The sequence below is a fragment of the Hibiscus syriacus genome, unplaced genomic scaffold, assembly GCF_006381635.1.
Source record: "Hibiscus syriacus cultivar Baekdansim isolate YM2019G1 unplaced genomic scaffold, ASM638163v2 tig00110987_pilon, whole genome shotgun sequence".
Taxonomy (NCBI): Eukaryota; Viridiplantae; Streptophyta; class Magnoliopsida; order Malvales; family Malvaceae; genus Hibiscus; species Hibiscus syriacus.
The window spans coordinates 3,113,421-3,125,813 of record NW_024062941.1 but is presented as its reverse complement, the minus strand read 5'-3'; the positions used below and the strand labels follow the sequence as shown (position 1 = coordinate 3,125,813).

The 12,393-nt window shown below is 34.9% G+C and overlaps 1 pseudogene; it reads right to left on the bottom strand.

The window, feature by feature from the left end:
* Nucleotides 1-6,786: 6,786 nt before the first annotated feature.
* LOC120148818 lies at nt 6,787-8,535 on the bottom strand (annotated as a pseudogene).
* Nucleotides 8,536-12,393: the final 3,858 nt, after the last annotated feature.

The window sequence follows — 12,393 nt, the reverse complement described above, 5'->3', positions numbered from 1 at the left end:
TATTTACTATGTATATATTATTTTCACCATTATTTTCTAGTATTTTATTTATTTCATTTGCTTTATGGACTTTATTTTTTTATGTCTTTTATTTTATTTATTTATTTCGTTTCTTTATTTTTATTTAATTTACTTGTTATCGTTAATTTATTATTATTCTTTTCTTTGTCTTTCTTTTATTCGTTTTATTGTATCTTCTCCATTTCATCAGTTTTCTATTTTGTTAGTTTTTATTACCTTTTTTCTAACACGTTTGTTGACTTTTCTAAGAGTACGTTTTCAAATCAATCAATTGTAAGTAATTTGAATCGGGTCTGTTAAATTTTAATTTAAATTTCGAATTTTCGCAACTAAGACATCCGACAAATTAATTGGTACCGAAATGGCGGTTCAAGGGTGCTAATCCTTCCTTGATCGTAACCGACTCCCGAACCCGACACATTTATAGTAAAAACACAGATCAGGTAAGATGGTGTCCGACCCACCTAAATTCGTTTTAAAGTGGTCGGTGGCGACTCCCAACCCAATTATTTCAAGTCGAAGCCCAATTCTGGGGCCCAAACGAAAGATGGTTACGACAACTATAAATAATCCTTATTTAGACAGAAATATTTTATCTTGTAAGAGATATAAAAAACAATCAAAGGTACGTTCGGACTAAATCCTCTAGACCCCGAACAACTTCTAGTAGGTTGACAAATCTTCTGCCTTCATCTGTCATTGGTTGAATGCCTTGTCGAACCATTCCAGCTTCCCTTGCCAGGCCGTGAAGATGACGGACTGCTTTTTTCACTTGATCCAGGAAATCTCGGATGACTACGTCTCTAGCTTTCACCCTTTGTTGTGCTTGCTCCCAACGGAAACGCCACTGCATACCTCCGTCGAAGGGTACTATCTGAAGCTCGGTTGTTTGCTTCTTAAATCCATCCACAATAACTTCTAACTCGGATATTGTTTTTCCATGTTGTTTTTCTAGGTCAGCCATCTGGATTCTCAAGCATTGATTTTGATGATGACTGTCTACTAAGCGCCTCTGAGTAGTTTTCAACTGTTCTTTCCAAGCTCTTTCATCAGACCCCTCGAACTTTCTTTTTAAGCTATGAAATTCGTCTTTCCAGTATTCAGAGGTTACTTTCAACTTGGAATTATCCTTGACTTTATCTTTATACCCTTTTCTCAAATCCTCGAGCTCAAAACGGGCTCTTTTATGTTCTCTTTCCAGCTTGTCTGCTCTATCTTTCTGAGATTCGGTATCTAGCTTCTATTGATAATAACGTCCAGCTTCCAGTTCTTTAACCTTCTGTTTCAGCTCGTTATTCACAGCTTCAAACTCCGCCTTAGCTATCTCAAGTTCAGAAGGGACATGCCTGAGATGTTCCTCCATGGTCCGGGTGTCTTCACATTCTGGCACCGGGATGTTATCATTCTTTCTCAGTCTTCGCCACTCCACATAATCTTGAGTAAGAATGTCTCTGGCAGCCACAACATCCATCCGGTATACTTTCTTCCACGAATCAGCTGCTTCCTTGATACTCTTCTTATAACTGTCACCATTATACACAAACTCTGATCTAGCTAGCCCACATGTTACCGGGACAAACTGATGTTTCTCATACTATCTAAGTGCTAACAACGGAGCATACCCAACTGTACCCCAAAGTCCGAGTAAGGTCATAGTATCAGAATCCCCATACCAGAAAAAAAACGTCACCGAGGAACAACCAGGGGGCTCTCCAGGTAATATCCCGATCCTGAAGATGTGTAAAAACTTTCATCCACTTTTCCTTTGAAGCACCTTCATGCCATTTCCTAGTGATGAATTCTCCCAAAGGTGAATAGGTAGTACTGAATCGGCGATAGGGTACCCCATTAGTCTTCCAAAAGTGGTTGTGAATCCAGACTTGAAGGAGCTGAATATACCCAACGAACCTTCCTCCGCCAGTTCTTCTGCAATGGTTGAGAGATCGAAAGGTTTCGGCTAAGATGGCCGGTGCTGGGTTGACTCGCCTCGGAAGTTGTTCGAATAGCTCTACCACGGCTGTGTCTATGCAGCCCAAAGTCTTCATAAAGATAACCAGACCGTACAGACCTAGTGCAAAAAGGTCTATAGTCTTCCATTCATCAGGATGGTTCTTCATTAGTTGCCTTATGTGAATCCACTCGATTCCTTCCCCGTTACCTTTGTGTCGAAGTCGATCAATCACTTATTTTTCATCAACCCCTGCAATCTTAGCTAGTCCGTTCTTGAAAGGCTGACTCTTGATGTGTTTGATATATGCCCTATCTAGTATGATGTTTTCGCAATACAGTAGGGTAATATACTCTTCAATTGTGGGCACCATGTCCTCCTGGTTAAAGGTGAAACAACTATATCCCGGGTTCTAGAATTGAATTAATGCTCGGAGCAGGGGTTCATCAGTCTTAACATGGAGTAAGAGGGCAATATCACCATATCGTTGGCTGAACTTCTGCTTTCTGTCATTCCCCCAACTTTCCCAAATATTTCGCAGTTCTTGGACATCGTTTTGTTTCAGGCTGACAGATGCGTAACTAACAAGCTCTGACACATAATTTCCCTGAAGACTGTATCCCTTCTCTTTCTGAGTCTTCTCGGACCATAGTCGTGCCTCAGCGTTTTTAATCTCTTGTATTACAACACCTTTGTCCATTAATTCGGATTTATTTTGTGTTTAACAAACGCTTTTTAAGGATCAATAGCCTCTTGTTATGATGCAAATGCTAGAAAACAAACACAAAGGCAAAAGGATTAGTAAAATAAAAATAAATAAAAAATAAAAAATGACGAAAGAAAAAACACAAAAAATAAAATGGTTAGGGTAAAAATATCCTAGGTTTTGGAATGTGGTTTCAGGGTAGGCTTTAATTCTTCATGGTTTCCCGGTTTAGGTTCTAAAAACGGTACCCGAGTTCTCCTTGCTGGTGCCCCCTTGGGCTTGCCAGACCCTTAGTCCTAAACCCATCACAGGCTTGTGTGGACTAAGTTAAACTCGAGAGGACACATTCCCTTATGCCCGCACGGTGAATAAATTCACACGAAGACATAAGGTATATGAATCCCGAAGGCTACTTGCTAGGCCCGCACGGTGAATAAATTCACACGAAGGCGTCGCTTTTACCCCCACTTAAGACAGGGTTTGGAGCTCGAGTATAGAGCCTTAAATGAAAAAGATTTGAAGGCTGAAATCACGAGAAAACGATTAATACAACTATTTACCCGAAAATATAATCAAAAGTAAGTAAAAAAGGATCGAAATGTTACCTTAAAATTTAAACTTACCCTTTTCGTTAAAAAGACAACTGGAAATTACCTTAGCCTGACTCACTTACCTGTTCCCAGTGGAGTCGCCAAGCTGTCGTAATCGTTTTTTGGTTGGGCCCCAAATTAGGCTTCGACTTGAAATATGTGGATTGGAGTCGCCACCGACCATTTTAAAACGAATTTAGATGGGTCGGACATCATCTTACATAATCTGCATTTTTACTAGAAATGTGTCGGGTTCGGGAGTCGGTTACGGTCAAGGAAGGATTAGCACCCTTGAACCGCCCTTTCGATACCAATTAATTTGTCGGTTGTCTTAGTTGCGAAAATTCAAAATTTAAATTAAAATTTAACAGATCCGATTCAAATTACTTATAATTGATTGATTTGAATACCCTTAAAAGATAAAAATGTTAGATTCGTAGCGGAGTATAATATCGAATTAGGATAGCAAGTGTGCAAACGTGAGAATAATAAATAAAACAAGAAAAAATGGAAAATAACAAAACACGTAAAAAATAATAATAAAAACAATAAAAATAAACAAAATGAATAAAATGTTGAAAAACAAAGACACAAATAAAGGGAAAAATTAATGGAGTAAAAAATTAAAAATAAAAAGATAAAAGAAATTAAAAAGGAATAAAAATAATGTGTACATATAAAGTAGTATTTACTAAAACAAATAAAAATAATAAATATATAATACTAAGTAAAACAAATAAAAAATAAAGATATACATGATATTAAGAAAAAAAATAATAGAAAAAATAAAATAAAGTAAAAATATAATATATATAAATAAATAAAAACAGAAATAGAATATTAAGAAAATATATATAAAAATGTATAAGAAAATATATACATAGTAAATGGAGAAAAATTAATACGTCTATATATATATATATATAATGATATAAGATATATATAATAAAAATAATATAATATATAAAAAAGGAATATAGTAAATAAATAAAAAATATAATTAAAAATATATATATAGGGGACGAAATTAATATAAAAGTAAAATTAAAGGGTAAATTTCAAGGTAAATTAAATATTAAGATTGACTTAGGGGGAATATTAAATACTTTAAAAAAATGAACATGCCTCGGGAGTAGATCTAGGTTCGAAAAATCGAAACTCCACCCCTTTTTGGTCATCGGCGCAACCCACGTTTTGGGTTATTCAAACAAAATATCAAGAAAAATAACATGCACATGCGAGAAATGAACGAATCAATGTAAAAAAATATGTTACCTTTTATTTTCTTTTCGAATCGTTTACAATAGCTTTGCCTTTGTATTTTTTCGTGCTTTCCTTTGTATCTTGTATGTAAATCGTGTGTTGCAAATGAGGAGGATTACATGTATTTATAGTGAAAAAAACTAACTATTTTTAGAATCCTATTAACAATAGAATCCTAATGCAATTAGACTCCTTGCTCGGTTGTTGCACGTTTGTTGGTGTGGTTGTTGCTTTAAAAAATATGGTGATGGAAGAGTCCTCCTAAGAGAGGAACTCTTACTAGCTCTATCTTTTAAGAAAATTGATGTCTACAGGATCCATCTGATTCACATGCAAACTCAAAAAAGTGATTAGAGAACTTACTAATTCTTTAATTTTCGGTTCCATGGCTCTCACTGACGATGCCATCAATGAAGAAGTCATCGATACCGAGTTGTCATTTTTTGTTTCCATGACACAACCTTTCCTCAACGATTGGAGGTTTTTCGATTACTCCTATCGATGTGCGAACGAGCAAGGCAAGGGAAGGTTTTCAGCTTGCCATCGGTGGCTTGAATACCATCGGAAAACATGGTAGAACAGTTGAGTCCAGGAACCAAAAAGGGTAGGGGATTGGGGGTTGGGTAGAGATTTAGGTATTTTAGTTTTTTTTTTTTTATTTTAAATTATATTTAGAATTAAATAGTAATAAAATAGTCCACATCATCCGAAAATGACCAAAATAGGAGTATTTCAAACGTTTAATGGTTAAATTGAAAAGTTATAAAGTTTAGTGAGCAAAATAGAATTGAGAAGATAATTCAATGATGAATGTTGTAGTTTACCCATGAAATTAATAAGTAAAAGAAAAAAGACTTAATAGTATTTGAAGCCCTCAAATTTTATAGAAAAATCGATGTGGCCCTTGAACCTACTTTGTATCTAATATGACCTTTAAATTGAGGGAAAAATAATCAGTATTGCCCTTTAACCAATGAAATTGAACTTAATTGTTTTGATGTTGATGTGATAATCTTACTGACACGATAATTCAATGTGAATAATTGATTTACCTTATACGCTCCTATCCCCTAATTATTGAGGTTAGATCTAAATGTCACATTCATTGCATTCACATGCAACAAACCATGACATTACAAGTCCCTTTCAAGTGTCGGCAGCAACCTCCAAACTTCACCTTAACATCTATCTTCTCAATCCCATTTTCCCCTTTTTGGTCAAAAGTTGAGCGCTGAAAAAGGCTTAATTTACCATATAAAACAATCATTATGAACATTAAAACCATTCTATTCGCTTGACCCAATAACAATTCCAACCTTAAATTAAGGAGAAATTGGGAGATTTGATTTCAGCATTTGAGATCCTTTAAACTACCCTACCCAATTAAAAGGCATAATATTAAAAATAACCTCCGATATTTATCAAAATGGTCATTTTCACCTTTATTTTTTTCTTGAAACATTTTAATTTCAGTTTCACTTTGGGGCAAAAATCTCTCTATGTCAAAAAATAGGAGCATATTGTAACGTAAAATGAAACGTTAAGGGTTAAAATAACCTAAAAAAATAAAGGACAAAATGATTATTCTGTCAAATATTAAGAGTATTTTTATCTTAAAATGAAATATTGAAAGCTAAAATGATCTAAAAATAGAATAAAGGGTAAAATAACCATTTTGATAAACATCGAAGGCTAATTTCGACGTTATGCCCAATTAAAACTCAAAAGAGAGTACAAACCTCATTAGCTCCTAGTCCCTAGCTGGACTCACAAATTTTTTCTAAAATGTGTCCCGTGCGTTCATGCAACACTAAATATAAAAATGAAGCATCTATAGTTTTCTTTCCTTCAATTTTGTTAATACAGAAAATTATTGAGAGACCTCAATAGTTAAAAGAAGTATTATTCTCCTTTAAGATTTTAGGTTCAAACATCTACATCTGCAGGATGTGTGTACGTTGTCAAGAGATTAAAAAAATTTTAAACATATACTACCCTGTAATCATCGCTATTAAAAGAAGAAATTATGTTAATACAGAAAACTAAAACACCAAAAGCAAAAAATCAAGACCAAATTTCAACATCAAGGAGAAGCTCAATGTTTCCCCATCATTACTAATTCATATTATTATCTAACAGGTACATTCATTGAGATAGAGCCGCAGCAGAGATGAAATGGTATACCCATACCCATGTATATTATATATTTATATCATCTTGCTTCAGCTGAAAGAAAAAACAACATTACCAATGATTTGATCCCGGCATTTGCAACTTTTTTCCTATTCTCGAACTATGATCTTTGTTGTCGAAAAAAACCAACATCGTCAATGATTTTCAACTGTAATAAATTCAAATGCCATCACCATAAGGAGGAAATGTATACTTATAGTCATCCCCATCTGCAAATCCGATACTAGAATCCTTCCCTTCTCTAATCATACCCCTAACACTCTTTATTCTTTCGAGAATTCCCTTAACTGCTAAATCGAATGAATCCTCAAGAGTCTCCGATCGAGATCTTGAACCTGCATAAACCACTCTTGGAATCAGCTTTATAACTTCCTCTCTCAAGGCCGATATTCTGTCTTCTGGAATCCGAAGCAATGTTTCATTGAGGTTGATTTTCCATTCACCTAAATCCTTTACTGGTATATACACTGAATATTGAGTATGATTCTTTGGTAAATGCCATATCTATTGAGCATATGCAGTACCTGGATGGAAAAACACGGGAATGCACCCCGCTAAAATCTAGTCGAAAATTGATCTCCTCGTGTATGAATCCCCAGGGGGCTGCAAGCAAAAGACCGAGCTCTTAAATACCCTCATTACATTAACCGGGTTATCACAATTTGTTGCACCATAATTACAATCCAGCAACTTGCACTGATTCTTTGAAGCTAAGCATTGATCGATAATCTTGCCTCGGATTGAATTCTGATATTCAGGCCTAGGGGCACCAGCAAAAGAGAAGAGATACCTTCGTTTTTGCCTTCTCATTCGGTCCTGCCACTGGAAGATCTCGCTGTCCTTTGAAGGATGGAAACATGTTGGATACGGAATTGCATAATCATTGTTCCAGGAGCTTGATTCTATTGACAACATCGACATGTTCTTGGATTCAGGCAAGAATCTAAGCTTGCTGCCCCAGTCGGATTCGTTATCACTTTGTCTCCGGAAATCCCAAGCAATCCTTCCAGCAACCAAGAAATGATCCCTACCCCACATTCTTTTCCATTCAGGCTTCTCCGATAACCACTTAACAAGAGCAAGAGATGCAGAATCTCTCTCAGTAATGTTGAAACCCCATAGATACAAGCTCATATCAAGACCGACGTAAAATGGCACGAAAACCGCTGATGCAATAGAAGAATCATTGGTTAAACATTCATACCTTTTCATCCTGTTGTGAAAAATGACTTCCAACAAGAACTGATTCGTTAAAAACCAGCTATTGTTCATCAAAACATCTTCAGGGTTTTCAATTTCAGGACCGAAACTCAAATTGTCCAAATACGGACACATGTTTTTATCAGTTCCCCTAGTAAGCAGCCGACACTTCTTAACCAAATCTTCATTAACTCTACTAGGAAGATCATGAACAAATACATATCTACCCAAACAAGAATCAACCTCAGTTACCACTTTCAGTTCCTACTCTCTGTCGGTCATTCTTACAGATTCATTAGTTTTGGGCAATTGAGAGATGCTATCATTGGAAGTTTCAGTAAAATCATGGGGTAAATAACTTTGGGTATCGACTAGACTTTCATGAGAATCGTCCAAAACAGAGACAACCCCAGATTTTTTAGCAGTGAAACCAGAGTAATCAAAGCAAAGCAACTCGAGACAGAAAATAAAAAAGACGAGTAAGACAAACCAGGGCTGATTGGTGCAGCATTTTGCAGTGATGGGGTTTTCCATCTTCTCCTAGATGGCTTTTATTTCCTCTGAAAGTGGTTGAAAACTACAGGAGGGGAATGGATTGGAGAGTGTTTTAGAAGTGCAGTAAAAGAGAAAGAAAAGGTTACGGACTTTGATTTGTGGTGAAACAGGTATCCAGTGCCATTATATGTTTGCATTGGTAGTTGGAGAAAGGGAGCTTTGATGTGTCTGGATTCGTGCCCAGAAGCGTAGACTGAGGGAAGCGACCGGCCGTTCCGTTACTTTGTCGGCTGGGGTCGCTACTACTTTGTTTTCTCTCGCCGTATCTAAAAAGGTGTTGCAGCACTGAACCAAAGGACGTCGGGATGAAAGAATTGTTATTCGAGTTAAAGATGTCATGACTACATGTAAAATGATTGAAAATTTATCTTTTAATATATATTATGTTATATTTATCTTTTAGATGAATAAAAAAACATTATAAAATTTATAAAATTTATAATAAATTTATTATATTTGAAATTTCAATTAGAAAAATTAAGAATTTATTCAAATATTAATAATTATTTGTGTAATTTACCTTAAAATTAGTTTCACGATCATAGTTAAAATATATATATATATATACATACTACCAAAATTAGTCCCTAATATTAATTAGAAAGATGATTCGACATTTATTTTAAACTTTTAGCATTTTGACCCACCATCTCATTTTAAGGTAAAAAGACCACTAAATAACCATTTTGACCCTTATTCTTTTATTTTGGACTATTTTGGCCACTCAACATTTCATTTTAGGATAAAAATCCTTATTTTTAAGCGTTAATCGTTTGTTAACTAATTATTTTTATATATGGAGAGGTCAGGGACGGAGCCAGGATATATGGGTAGAGGTCGAAATATTAAACTTTAAAGAAAAATAAAACGACTTATTAAGTATTTAAACTCAAAATTCAGAAGATGATGTCTAATTTTATAATATTTAAACTTATAATGACCTAAATTGTTATTAGACCAAAAAGTTGAGAACAGAAGATTATATTTCTTCATTCGGCCCTACTTGATTAGATATTTAATAAACTATTGTAATTTTTTAAAATTTGAATACTTATTTTTACATGAACCAAAATACTCTTAGAGCAAAATCTATCGAAAATATAAAAAAATTTACAAGAGGCGGGCACCTTTTAGCCCCAACAAAGCTCTGTATCTGGTTGAGGCCTTTTTGTCTCAAAATAAAACGTTCAGAGCCAAAATGACTATTTTGATCAACATTGGAGATTAATTTTGATATTATGCCAAGAAAATAAAGGTAAAGTATTCTTTTACTAACCATATTATTATTGTATTTTTATTTTGATCAAAGAATATATTTTTGTCAAAATTATTATTATTATTATTTTTTTAATTTTAGTATGTGGTCATAAGTTTTCATTAAAATTTAATAGATATGATGATGTGTTTTGATATAATAATATTTGTAGTCTTTAAAATTGTATTATATCGATGGATCTTAATTCAAAATAATTCAATTTAGTTTTAAAATTATGTTTGATGATCTAAAATACAAGTTCTCTAATTTTTCTTTAAAAGAAAGATGAGCTTTGTTAAAAAATCCCTTGTAACTCGATTGAACCAAAATTCAACTGAGACAACGAAAATCCATGAAAAACTAGTTTTCTTCTGAAATATGGAATTTATAGTGAAGCATTGATCCATGCAAATGTTTCTTATGAATAGCCATTGTTCAACAGTAAAAATCTTTGAAATCGACAGAAAAATTAAGAAACATGAAGTCTCCATCATCCTATTTTTCGATAGCCCTTCCTGTTTTTAAATCTCTTTCGTCATTTTTCTAATTCTTTCATGTCAAATAGGTCTGTAAATGAATCGAATGAGAGTATGTTCATGTTCATTCATTTAATTTTAGTCGAATATTGGATGGATTGCAACGTAAGCATGCACAAACATGCAACATGCACCAGCTTAGCAAATTTTGTTAGGTTGCAGTTATGAGTGTAACAACCTTCTGTTATAGTTGTTACTTACTTACCTTTACTTGTATATAAAGGAAGGTGGTGTTGCTTGCAAAATCGATGAATGAATAATATTCAGTTTTCACATTGTCATATTAAGTTTTAATGAGGTTCTCTATTATGGTTTCATTTGCTCAGTTGGTTCTGGGATAAGTTTCGTTTTCTTTCTTCTGTTGTGTGTTGCTTCTTGGCAGGATTCCTGAAGCAATCTTGCAAGAGCTGGTGTCATGGCATTTGGCGGTTCTGGAAACATTATTGGACTTTTAGATTCATTGAGGTCTGGCAAGATGTTTACTAATTAACGCATAAGCATCATGCTCGATGAGATGAATTTCATTTGATAGAAGCAACATATCCTTTTAACCGTTCGGAGTCACCGACTTGAAAGATTACTCACTGGTGATCTTAGTTCTCCACCTGAGAAAATTCTTGATACTGATGGCAATCTTGGAATCAATAACGAGTATGACGTGTTTGTGGCATAAGACAGTGCTCTGGCTTCTTGGCTACTGTCCACCATCGGTGATCACCTTCTTTCACAGTTTGTTGGTGTTGAAACTACTGTTGAGGTATGGGCCACAATTCTCAAATTCTTTTCCAATCATTCTACTACTAGTATAATGAGCTTACACTACAAGTTACGATCGATCCAGAAAGGAGATGAGAGCATGTGTTCCTATCTCACTTCGGTTAAAGAAGTCTGCGAATGCATTAACAGCTTGTGGCAGTGTTATATCTGACATTGATCAGATTGCCATAATCTTGAATGGACTTCTATTTGAGTTCCAACACTTTGTTGCTGTTATTACAGCAAGCAAATATGCCTTTATATTGGATGGAGTACAGTCTGTACTATGATGCAGAAGCCCAGCTTAAAAGTTTCCAAGTTTAATCTCAACCACTTCTCGGTGCCAATGTTGTACATGTTCAGAATAACAACCAAAGAAAGTATTATGATCGATCTACTGATCAACAATACACTGGAAATGAAAAGAACTCCACAGCAGTACTCTCGTGGCAGAACTGGTACTCGAGGACGTGGAAGAGCAAATGTGCAATGACATTTGTGTGGAAAAATTGGTCACTCTGTGGATCGGTGTTGCCATCAATTTAACCAATCATTTTCTGGAGTGTTGGCAGATAAACATGAGTCTTTCAATACTCAAGTAACAGGCTTTGAAAATGAATGTTATACCTGTACAAATAATGGTTGTGCTCCATACGGAGTTCTTCTTCCTCACCTTTCAGCTCGGATAAATGGGTTATTGACTTAGGAGCGACTCACCATGTCACTCCAGGTGGTTCCAAGCTTAACAGTGGATCTGATTATTCAGGACCAGGTAAATTAATTGTGGGTAATGGAAAAAGTCTTGATATATATAAGTCTGGTTCATATCTCCTTCAAACCAGGTCTCGAGCTATTTTCATTAATAATCCGCTGCATGTTCCTGATGTTACCAAAAATCTTTTATCTATCTCTAAGTTTGCTAGAGAGAACGAGGTATTTTTTTTAGTTTCATACTAGTCATTGCTTGGTGAAAGATAAGAAGACTAGAGAGGTGTTGTTTCAAGGATGTGAGACTGTTGGGCTGTATCAGTTTGTTGCTGATCAAACACACTGTAATAAGGATTCAAGTTCTATAGTAGTAAATGTAGCCACTGGCATAAACATGTATGACTTGTGGCATCAAAGGCTTGGGCATCCTGCTCATGTTCCATTGATGCAAATATATAACCAAATTGGAGTTAATATTGCCTCCTCGTGTAATAAAGAAAGTGCAAATGTTTGTGTAGCTTGTCGAATGGGGAAAAGCCACAAAATACCATTTCATGAGTCCACCACAGTATATGATAAACCCTTTTAGTTCGTGTTCTCTGATTTATGGGGACCTTCACATATAATCTCAAATGGATTCAGGTATTATGTCTCATTTTTGG